A 12,059-nucleotide genomic window follows, 5' to 3' on the forward strand; every position below is an offset into this window, starting at 1 on the left:
TTGTTCGGCTTGCACTTCGTCCTCAGTCTGTAGCTATTAGATTACATTCCATTCAACATGTCCGTAAGTTTTCTTCACTTTCACTGGGGATAACGATGTCATCAGCCAATCTCACCACTGATAACCTTACACTCTCACTCTTAATTCCACTCCATAACCTTTCTTTCATTTACGTCATTGCTTCTTCGATGTGTAGATTCAACGTAGGCTCGAAAGACTTCATCCCTCTCTTACACCCTTTTTCTCCGAGCTCTTCGTTCTTCGTCGTTCAGTCTTAGTTTCCCTCCTGGTTCTCGTAGTTACCCCCCTTTTTCTATGGTTTACTGATTTTTTCCTCAGAATTCCAAACATCTAGCAGCATTTTACATTGCTGAACGAATTTTACATTAGACAAATTGTATGAACATCTCTTCATTTTTGGTAAGTCTTCCTTCCATTATCAGTCAGATCGTCAAAATTGCCTCTCTGATGTCTTCACCTTTCCGTAAGCCAAACTGATGGTCATCTAAGAAATTCTCAATTTTTTTCCATTTTTCTGTATATCGTACTTGTCAGATACTTGGATGCATCAGCTGTTCATCAGATTGTGCGAAAGTTCTCGCAGTTAGTTTCTTGCAATCTGTTCCATTTATCCTTTTATCCCTGTTGCCATGTGAAATTGTCTTCTGCTCCCTCCATTACCGCTTCAGCATACGAGTTAGATAACAGTGATGACAAGCTGCAACATATTAATAATACTTCCTATACTTCGTTCATCCCCAGTTAGTCTGGGCACTGATGTTCTAAGGGGACGTTTATAAGTGAAAAAGTACTATGTGTCAATGTTCAAGATCTGATGACAGGATAACTCGCCATGAGAAGTTAAAAATAAAGAAAAATTGTTGGCGACTAAGAAAAGTGTATGATTAGGGCCCGGATTTTAATTTTCTGAACTATAGGGTGAATTTTAGAACAATTTATACACAAATATAGGCATTTTAGTGTCGAAAAATGTATTTTGATTGTACATATAAAGTCATATTTCAACAAATTTTAGTAACAGGTCATATTGCGGCTAACTTTTAATATAATAGGTCATATTTCCGTCAACTTTTGCCAAAAATGCATAGACCGTTTTCTCGTTATCTTATGGGACACACGAATAAGAAAATGAATATGTTGCTCACGAGACAATATTTAAGGTGCTATTATGAAAGATAAATTAGTACACAGCTTTATTTCTCAGGACTGTAGCAGAAAATCGGTGTACCACAACAGTCGTTTCGCGAACATAAAACATTGTTGCGCAGAGTCGACAATACGCTCTCAGAGCCAACAAAGGCGGCTCCTGCCGTAATAATCATCGCAGTCGCACAGGTTTTCCCAGTAACCAGTTTGAATACAGCCTTAGCCTTGTTCAACATGCCTAAAGCAAAGTGCTCCGACAGCGTGAAGTTGCGAGGATATGTTCAAGAATTTGGAGAGAAGTTCTTTAGTACTGATGAGAAAATATTATTTTGTAAACTGTGTGAAGTTAAAATTAGTGCATAAAAGCGCTTTAATGTGGAACAACACTGTAATACCGCAAAACACAGCAGCTACGTGAAACGAAGTGCTGAAAATAACAGCAGGCAAACGCTGTTATTAGAACAAACAGGTCAATCGTCAACCGTGCAATCATTCTGCAAGGATTTGTGTGAGATGATGGTGTCCTGCAATATCCCATTGGAAAAGCTGAAGAATCCACGGTTCAGACGGTTCTTGGAGATGTACACAACACATCCAGTTCCAGATGAATCTACACTGAGAAAGAACTATTTATCCATATGCTACAATGATGTGCTCAACAAAATACCAATTACTATTGCTGAGCAAAAGATCTGGCTATCGATAGATGAAACTACGGATATTAGTGGGCCATATGTTGCAAATGTTGTTGTTAGTGTTCTAAAAGTTGATGGCTCTGGAGATATGTTCCTACTAACGTGTGAAGCTCTCGATAGAGTAAACAATTCGACGATTGCTATTTTGTTTGACAATTGTCTGAAGCTACTGTGGCCGAATGGTGTGAAAAGAGACAACCTTTTGCTGCGTGTAACAGATGGTGCTTCATATATGGCTAAAGCAGCCAAAGGGCTTCAGATCCTCTACCCCAGTATGGTGTACGCCACTTGCCTTGCACATGCGTTGCACAGAGTTGCCGAAGAGGTGCGATCAAATTACCCTGACGTGGACAAATTAATTTCCTGTGGCAAGCAAATCATGTGAAGGCTCCGCTACGGGTGCAGAAATTCAAGGAACGAGCACCTTCAACGCCCCTCCCACCTAAACCTGTTCTTACACGATGGGGTTCTTGGCTTAATGCTGCCGAGTATTCCTGCACCAACTACACCCAAATGAAGACAATCTTCTGTGAGCTTGATAGCGATGAATCAAGTGCCATCAAAACTGTGAAAGAAGTTTTTACAGATACATTGTCTCGAAACTTGGCATACATCAAATCCAATTTTTCAGTGATATCAAAAGCCATCAAACGACTGGAGGCTGATGGCCCTCAGCTATGTGAGGCCCTGAGTATTGTGCAACATGTGCAGAGTGAGTTGGGTCGAGCTCGTGGTCATGTGTCTGACAAAATGAAAACCAAATTACAAAGTGTTCTCCAACGGAATCCTGGATATTCTACACTGTGCAAAATTAGTGACAGTCTTTCAGGGAATGTCGCAACATTTGAAGATACTGAAACAAAGCTGAACTCCAGTGACCTGGATGCCTTCAAATACGCTCCAGTGACGTCTTGTGAAATGGAGAGGAGCTTTTCCAGGTACAAAACTATCCTCAGCGACAACCTTCGATCTTTGACAATGGAAAACCTGAAAATGTACCTTGTGATTCAGTGTAACTTTGCAGATACTGAAGATTGACATATGGTATTAAACAATATGAAACGCTTTAAATACTATGTAGAAGTAAAAACATTGTTTTACTGTTTCGATAGATGATCTTTTCACTGTACTTTGGTTTAGAAAATAAAACATTCAGAGATTCAAAAAATAGGTGCAAATTAGCCACAAACCCTACAGAAAGAAAGAACTATACTTACAATATTTTGAGAAGTGAATTTTGTATTACTTTATGATGAATAAAAATTAAATAAAAAAGAATGCTTTAAATAAACTTCTATTAAGTCTATTTTATTTTTTAAGGTCATATTTATGTAAGTTTTAGGTCATAGATACCTGCATATTTCACTGTTTTTAGGTAATTAAAATCTGAGCCCTAATAATGATTAGTGCCAACAGGTCACAGATTCCCTTCTTGTCTAAGGTGATAAGGTAAAATGTAATTTATGATATACAAGAAAAAGAATACCAAAGAAAATATGACATCTAAAAACAAAAATATCTAGAAAAATCTCTAGAAATCAGAGAAAGATCGAAGGAGAGAGCCAGGGAGGGACGGAGAGAGAGCGAGAGAGAGAGAGAGAGAGGGGGGGGGGGGGCAACAAGAAAGCTGGAAAATGCAAAAGGTCATTAAAAATAAGTTGATTGAAAGTAAAAAATCGTTAAAAATGTAAGGAAGTTGAACCCACCTCAGTAGCCGAAGTCGCTAAGGCACGCCTTTGTAGTGGTGCTCGATTCGCAGATAAGCCGGTTCGACTCCAGGTGGTAGATGAAATTTCCACAGCCTGTATTTGGCCGGCGAGGATACGACAGGTGTTGGCATAAAGCCGATGATCGCGTCACTGCGTCAGTGTCCCGGGCTAAATTCCAAACCTCTGCACAGTGCCTCATGAAGTGAGGGCATTTGCCACTGTTGATCGTGGTCCGTCAGTCGGCTGGGGACGTTGAGCTCGGCGGCCCCTTTGGTGCTTTCCGAGAGGACTGCGCTACTTGCCAGCACCGGGTTTGACTCTGTCCCTTTCCTTCATGCCTAACAACGCAAATCCAACACTGCACCGTACAAGCGTTCGTCACACTACACACAGACACATACTTTTTCACTTCATATCAGGTAGAAGAAAGCCAACAACAAACCATCTCAGTGGCATCTTGCCATGAGCGGCAGAGTGCAGGACTCCTGAATCTGCTCCTCATACGAGATGGTAGACAAAATAAAAGCCAGAATTATTTTTTAAAAGCTATATACGTAGTTTAGAACTTAAATAGTGGCAACACTGCTGTGGAGACACTATGCAATGGAGTCTACTATTGTCACTGACAGCACACGTTGTTGACATACCTACCTAACCTCAGAGCAAATGGGCTCGCCCGTCTCACGTCAGTGGCGTGCGCACAATCGAGGGAAATACAGTCACTTGTGAGCGATCCGTCTAACGTAACGGTGTCACGATGTTTTCGAAACAGGAGCAACGGAGTTGGATCAAGATTGAATGTGCCAGAGGTCGTACAGCACGACAGTGTCATCAACGTCTTCAAGAGGCGTGCGGGGAATCGGCATTGCCGTACAGAACAGTGGCACGTTGGGTAAAAGCCTTCAACGAAGATCGATAAACTGTGGCGGACATGCATCGGTCAGGTCGTCCTAGCGTCTCTGAAGGAGAAGTGCATGCTGTTGCCGCATTAGTGGACAGTGATCGACGCCATGCGATTGGTGAGCTCGCCCACGAAACCGGATTAGCGCATACGACTGCGCTTCGCATCCTGAAGGAACTCCTGGGCATGCGAAAAATTGCATCACGATGGGTTTCGCATGACTTGAAATGCAGAAATGGATGCGTTACGACGATGCTTAGATGCACCTGGAGCGCTATGAGTGCGTAGGAGAGGCTTTCTTACGCCGTATCGTAACACTGGATGAGACATGGGCCACATCGTACGAGAAAAAACTGAAACGCCAATCTAACAAATGGCACCATAATGGGTCGCCGTGAAACTCGAAAGTGCGTCAGAGTCCCAGTATTGCGAAAGTTATGGTGATTTTTGTGCACAGCTGTGTTAGTGTTATCCTAACGCATTACGTTCCTCCACGGCAGGCTGTCAGTGCACAATCATTTGGCTCAACAATGCCCGGGCGCATACAGCGCTAGCTGTGGTTGCTCTTTTCGATCGATGGGACTGGGAAGTACTGTACCAGCCACCACACTCCCCGGACTTCTTGTGACTTTGATTTCACTCCGAAGATGAAGGAACCACCTCGTGGCATTCGCTTCAGAACTGTTCCAGAGATTCGACAGGCCGTAGACCGCTCCATTCGCACCATCAGCAGAACAGGCTCTGCTAACGGTATACTACGCCTTCCACATCGCTGTGTTCTACACAACTCCGGTGACTACTTTGAAGGACAATAACAGGTGCAAACATGTAACTCTTTTGTATCGGTTGTGAATAAATAGTTGCCACTATTTAAGTTCCAACACTCGTATTTTGAAATTGTTAACAAAACAACCTTATCCCCTTCAAAATACTCTCAATTACAACTAATACATTTGGCCCATCGGTGCTTCCACTGTTCGGATCACTCTTTGCAGTCATCTTTAGAAATGGTTGACAGCTCCTCACTCGTTTTTTTCTAGACTTCTTCAATGTTGCCAGATCGGCGTCTTTTCACGCCCCTGTTCATACGTGGAAATAAGAAAAAGTCGCACGGACCCAGGTTAGGCGAGAAAGGTGCGTGGGGCAGCGGAACCATGCCTTTTTCAGCCAAAAACTAACAGACAGTGTGTGGGTGCTTTGTCGTGATGGAAAACCAGTCTCTTGTTTGCACCAAATTGGGTCTTTTTTGACGAACACTCTTGTGCAATCTTCTTAAAACTTTCAAATAAAATGTGTGATTGAAGGTCTGACCTGGGGGAACAAACCCAGAATGAACTACGGCCTTCGCATCGAGGAAGCAAGTCAGCATTGTTTCGATGTTTGATTTGACCTGACAACATTTTTTTGGATGGGGTGTCGATGACGTCTTCCACTGGCTTGACTGTTGCTTTCTTTCTGCGTCGCAACCAATGCACCACGACTCATCACCGGTAATGACCTTTGACAGAAAATCCGAACTAGTTTCAAGCTGTTGACTGTTAGTCAGAACCTGAGGAACAAGCTTAGTACCATCCCCTTTCATTCCCAAATCTTCCTTTAAAATTGGCTGAACCGATCTCCAAGATAACCCACTAATCCGTGACAGTCGATCAATTGCACAAGCTCTCAAATTTTTTCAATATTTTCGTCGATTTGGGCAGTTGATGGACGTCCAGAAAGAAGTTTCTCATCAGTCGACATGTCGCCATTTTTAAATCGAGCGAACCAATCGTACACTTGAGTTTTTCCCACAGTGTCATCTTGGTAAATTGTTTTCAACATTAAAACAGTGTCAGTAGCATTTTTGCCGGGTAAAGAACAAAATTTCACAGCTGCACGCTGTTCACTTAAACTTGCCATTGTATTATATTATTTTTCTTGCTTTCCTTCTCTTATAGGTAAGTTATATATAAACTGAATAAACTATAAACCAACGACACAGCGAAAAGCAAATTAACGAGTTGTTTTGTGGCAAGGATAATGTTTTAATACATCGTGAATATCTGTATGAAACAAAGTAAAAATTACGCTCTTCAGTTTATTAATTAATGTTCGGGGAAGTCGTACCGTGCGGACGTATGCTTGGATCCGTCGTACCAGCATTGTTAAAAATGTGTATTTTAACAGTTCATTAAAAGTATTATAAAAACTTATTAGAAAAAAGGAATATTTATTCGCACGGTTAAGAGGTCAACTCCTATCTGTTCACCATTTCACTGGCCCCGAGATCCTGCATCAAAAGGTTCGATGCAGACAAGAATAATTTGCGCCATATCTGGAGGAGCGTTCGTGCATCGACATTGTCACACTCAAGACTAAACACAATGGAATTAATGTGACCTGATAGGCACCTACTGAACTTGGTTTACTTATACTAAAAATATTGTGCTTCGTGTGCTTAAGAACTTACAGACAGATCAACAATTTCAATGGTTATGTTGATTATTTGGTACCGCACACTACTGGAAGCAGCAGTACGTAATGAAGATTATGTTTATTGAATGATGTTCAAGGTCTGTCGATCTCGCTATCACTTAAAGTTCACCCAAGATTGTGCACAGATTCATAAATTACCTTCAAAATTTTTCTCAACTATTTTTTCCAATCAATGTTTCCAATTATTCAAGCAACTATTAATCCATTTCCATTTCCACGTCCCTAGTCACCATCATAAAAAATGCAACAAAAACAAAACACCGCTAGCAAAATCAATCACTGCAGATGAACAGAAAAAGCCAGGTCGACAACACAGGCGGCACTGAACTATTTACTAATAAAACTGTGTGCCCGGCCGAGACTCGAACTCGGGACCTTTGCCTTTCGCGGGCAAGTGCTCTACCATCTGAGCTACCGAATCACCTTCCAAACTTTACAGAAGCTCTCCTGCGAGGAGAGGAGAGCTTCTGTAAAGTTTGGAAGGTAGGAGACGAGGTACTGGCAGAAGTAAAGCTGTGAGGAGCGGGCGTGAGTCGTGCTTCGGTATCTCAGATGGTAGAGCACTTGCCCGCGAAAGGCAAAGGTCCCGAGTTCGAGTCTCGGTCGGGCACACAGTTTTAATCTGCCAGGAAGTTTCATATCAGCGCACACTCCGCTGCAGAGTGAAAATCTCATTCTATTTACTAATACTTTATTTACAACGCGTCTGAAGGACAGCAAACCTTAATGCGTAAAACAGTGATTTGCCCTATACACGCCTTGCGCAGAAAGCGTACTAGACAAGTTCCGCCCACGGCAATGTTATTCCGGTTCTTTTTACATTCATTACTTGGGTGTGGGACTATCTATCTGTCTATAAGAAAGCTGGTCGAAAATAAGAAAACTCTTAGAAAATAAGGAAGTTAGGACAAATTAACAAAACTGACGGGAATAATAGGAAGTCGCTAGAGAAATGAGAAGGTCACCTGGCGCCGGCAAGCCAGTGTGTAGTACAGACTTCTGCCTTCCAGCAGAACAACGACTAGCAGAGGCGCTGCCCATAGACTTACTAAATAAGAATCCGCCGCTGCATTCTTTGGCCCCGATAGCAGACGCCAGCGTGTCGCTCTGGGCCGGCGTACCAGATAAGGAACGGCGCTACGCGAGGCTGGTTCCACTCTGCGACCCCGGCTGACTCCTGCGCGGCAGCGAAAGATTCGAAAAGCTGTTCTCAGTAGCATCCTTTCTTCTCCAAATCACGGGTGAGCGACTTATCTAATTACACTTTCTGTTCTGCGGGAAAATGTTCTACAAAAGGCAATTGGAACTACTGTTCAAACTATTAACTTCAACTAGTTTTGTCGACCGCTGTGGCCGAGCGGTTCTAGAGGCTTCAGTCCGGAACCACGCGCCTGCTACGGTCGCAGGTTCGAATTCTGCCTCGGGCATGGATGTGTGTGATGACCTTAGGTTAATTAGGTTTACATAGTTCTAAGTCTAGGGGACTGATGACCTTATGTGTTAAGTCCCATACTGCTTAGAGCCATTTGAACCATTTTTCAACTACTTTTGCTCTTTGTATAATTGCTAGTCTAGGGAAAAAAGGAATTAACCTCCTGATATATTTGGAATATTTCTACGAAATAATTTTCTGGTGTAATTCATCACTTAGAAAATAGGTATTGATTGCATGAAAGCTACCAATAAGAATAATATGTGGTGTTTACCCACGGTCGTCATGTATCTATTCAAAGAGTTGCGTATTTTAACTGCACCGTCAGAATACACATGTTTGCTAATGAAAGTCGCCATAAATAATCAATCACACCTTGCGAAGAATAGTGGCGTCTATACCTACAACGCCAGAGGAAAAAAAAGACTATTATCACCCATTATTACAACTGTCAGTGCTCAGACAAGCGTTCAAAATGCAGCAACAAAAGTTTTTGATTATTTCCTCAATTCCATAAAATGTGAAAGGTAGCAAAGGAAGTTTTAAGTCCAACCTAAAATCATTTCTCCTGGGCAACTTTAAAGAAATTTCTCTTTAAAAACTAGTAGCCTGTAAGCAAACAAAGAGAGAGAGAAAGAAGTCATTTTCAGAGTAGTTGAACGATTACGGCTAAAAAATTATGTATTCATTATACATACTAACTCTAGTCAGGTATAGACCTAAATATCCTGAAAATTGGTTCGTTCCATATCATTTCTATGAAAGAATCGGTCAAACGACCAACGCAACAACTAAGTAACTAACTAACTATTCCCTTCAATTTAACAATTATTTGTTGGTGGCATGTTTTGGGTATACAGTCGCGTAACTCAGAACACGGACAAAAACTTGTCACGCCTAGGAGACACCATGCTAATCTAATACCCTGCCACACTGCCTTTATCTTCGTAACAGTCTCAGCTCGGCGAGAAAGAGAGTCCACAACTTTGTTCAGGTACACCACGTCTAGGTGAAGCCACTCATTGATGATTAGATCGAGAAAAACTAAAAATTACAGCCATGTAATTCACGCATTATTGCAAGCAGTTGCAGAGATTTTATGTGGAATTAAGACACTATGATTTAGCGGACCAGTGGAGATGTTATAGAATGCTTGGGTATTCGTCAAACCGTGAACATGTATCTGCAACCCTATAAACACGACTGTAGTCTTCTTTGATGACGGGAGTAGCCACGGAATAATCATCATGTGGATGTAGATGAAAGGGCAACACATTATCACTGATAGTTTTGAAGTCAAGCTTATTTTTAGACGTTTGTTTTCCACTTCGCCTGTTTCAGTTACTGCATTTTTATATTTTCTCTTTTCATCAATTAAATTCAATATCTCTTGTGTTATACGAGCATTACTACTAGGTCTTCTCTTTTTCCCTACAACTTACCTTAGAAAACAGGTTGAAAACTTAAGTCTATAGCATTTGTCGACTTAGAGAAAATTTTTGGCAGTATTGACTGGAATAGTCCCTCTGAAATTCTGAAGTTAGCAGGTGTACAATACAGGGAGCGAAAGGTTATTTACAAATGGTGCAGAAACCAGACGGCAGTTACAAGAGGCGAGTGGAATGAAAGGAAAGCCGTGATTGAGAAGGGAGTGAGGCAAGGTTGTATCCTACCCCCAATGTTATTCAACCTGTACACTGAGCAAGCTTTAAAAGAAACCAAAGAGAAATCTGGGCTAGGAATTAAAGGCCAGGGAGAAGAAATAAAAAAACTGAGGTTTCGCCGATGACATTGTAATTCTATCAGACACAACAAGGGACTTGGAATAGCAGTTGAAAGGAATGCGCAGTGTCTTGAAAGGAGGATATAAGATCAACCATCAATAAAAACAAAACAAAGATAATGGAATATAGACGAACTGAATCAGGTAACGCTCAGGCATTTAGGTTATCAAACGAGACGCTTAAAGTAGTAAAAGAGTGTTGCTATTTGGGCAGCAAAATAACTGATGATGGCCGAGGTAGAGAGGATGTAGAATGTAGACGGGTCATGATCAGAAAATCGTTTCTTAAGAAAAGAAATTTATTTACATCGAATATAGATTTAAGTGTCAGGACGACTTTTTTGAAAGTATTTGTGTGGAGTGTAACCATGCATGGATGCGCAACATGGACGATAAACAGTTTAGACAAGAAGAGAACGGAAGCTTTTGAAATGTGGTGCTACAGAAGAATACTGAAGATTAGATGGGCAGATCACGTAATTAATGAGGAGGTATTGAATAGAACAGGGGAGAAAAGAAATTTGTGTCACAACCTGATTAGAAGATGGAATCGGTTGATAGGACACATTCTGAGGCATCAACGGATCATCAATTTAATACTGTAGGTGATGGTTGGGGGTAAAAATTGCAGAGGGATACCAAAAGATGAATACAGTAAGCAGATTCAGAAGTGTGTAGGCTGCAGTAGTTATTCAGAGATGAAGAGGCTTGCACGGGATAGAGTAGCATGCGGAGCTGCATTAAACCAGAGTTCGGACTGAGGATCAGAAAAAAAACTGTTTTGAATTGTATATCCTGTCTCGTGTTCACGGTACGTGAATGAATGGCCCATGTCGTGGCATGAAAAACACGCCCAAAACATAACAGAACCATTTCTGGAATCAAGTACGCGATCCACACCGACCAAGTTGAACGTTTCATTGGGATGTCGCTGCACTAGACACCTCGCATCTTTTAAACAGAAGCAAAATGGCGACTCGACACTCCACACTATGCGCCTCCAGTCAACATCTGTACAGTTCTCGTTTGGCAGTTTTATGGACCCCTATGAGAAATGTCCTTCTGCCAGATACCGGACTCCAAGTGTCTATAACATGCAGTTGCTTTAGCAGTGTTAGCTCCGAAACTGCTGCAGATGTACCTGCATTCATTGTAGCAGCAATTTCTTTTGGAATGGCAATCGATTTTCGTTGACAAGGCGTAACAACACTCGTCTCTGACCCCTGTCGGTTAGGGTGCTCTTACTTTCTTGAAACAAAATTTTGTAGTTCACTGGTAATGAGATACAGGCATCTCACGAAATGTAGTGTCATGGATAGAGACCGTACTACGCCGACACATCTGTTGCGGAGACGCCTGTGCCATCTACAAGCAGACCGAAATAAACCAGTTTCGTTATGCAACACACAGATGGCACTAATGGCTGTAGGCGTTAACAGCATGTGGTGTACAGGAAGGAGACACATTTCATACAGGAGCATGCTAGTGGAGAACATTGCAACAAGGTAAGTAGGAAGTCGCGTGTGAAACGTGGGGCATTCCTTAAAGCAAAAGCAAGGCGAAATGCTTTCTTTATGGTCGTGCAAGTGGCAGTTTGCGTACGCATAAGCTGCACGTTTGAATCGTAAGCATTTTCTGCGCAAACTGTAACGACGGCACGATGCATGGATGTGAGGAATGAGGGTCACTGCAGCGTATTGGCTATTAAATACGTCATACTTGCGTTAATGGCTGTTCGCTGTGCACGTTGTCAGCCACATCATGTATCTTCGATATGTACTCATATCCTGTGTTGTCAATGGTTTATAAGACCAGAAATGTTTTTTCAGTGGTGATATGCCACATAGCGAGGTCAGATATATTGTAACATTCCAGCATGCACTTGGCAATGGCTGTT

At 41.9% G+C, this 12,059-nt stretch overlaps 1 protein-coding gene across 1 annotated transcript in view; it reads left to right on the forward strand.

Moving 5' to 3' along the window:
* The first annotated feature begins 8,059 nt into the window (after positions 1-8,059).
* Positions 8,060-12,059, forward strand: part of LOC126251856 (isoaspartyl peptidase/L-asparaginase) — an 81,521-nt gene continuing 77,521 nt past the window's right edge. Inside the window, exon 1 of the mRNA XM_049952534.1 lies at positions 8,060-8,188. The gene's annotated coding sequence lies outside the window, so the exon portion shown is untranslated. The remainder of the gene's footprint in view (positions 8,189-12,059) is intronic.

Source organism: Schistocerca nitens, chromosome 4 (assembly GCF_023898315.1).
Source record: "Schistocerca nitens isolate TAMUIC-IGC-003100 chromosome 4, iqSchNite1.1, whole genome shotgun sequence".
Taxonomy (NCBI): Eukaryota; Metazoa; Arthropoda; class Insecta; order Orthoptera; family Acrididae; genus Schistocerca; species Schistocerca nitens.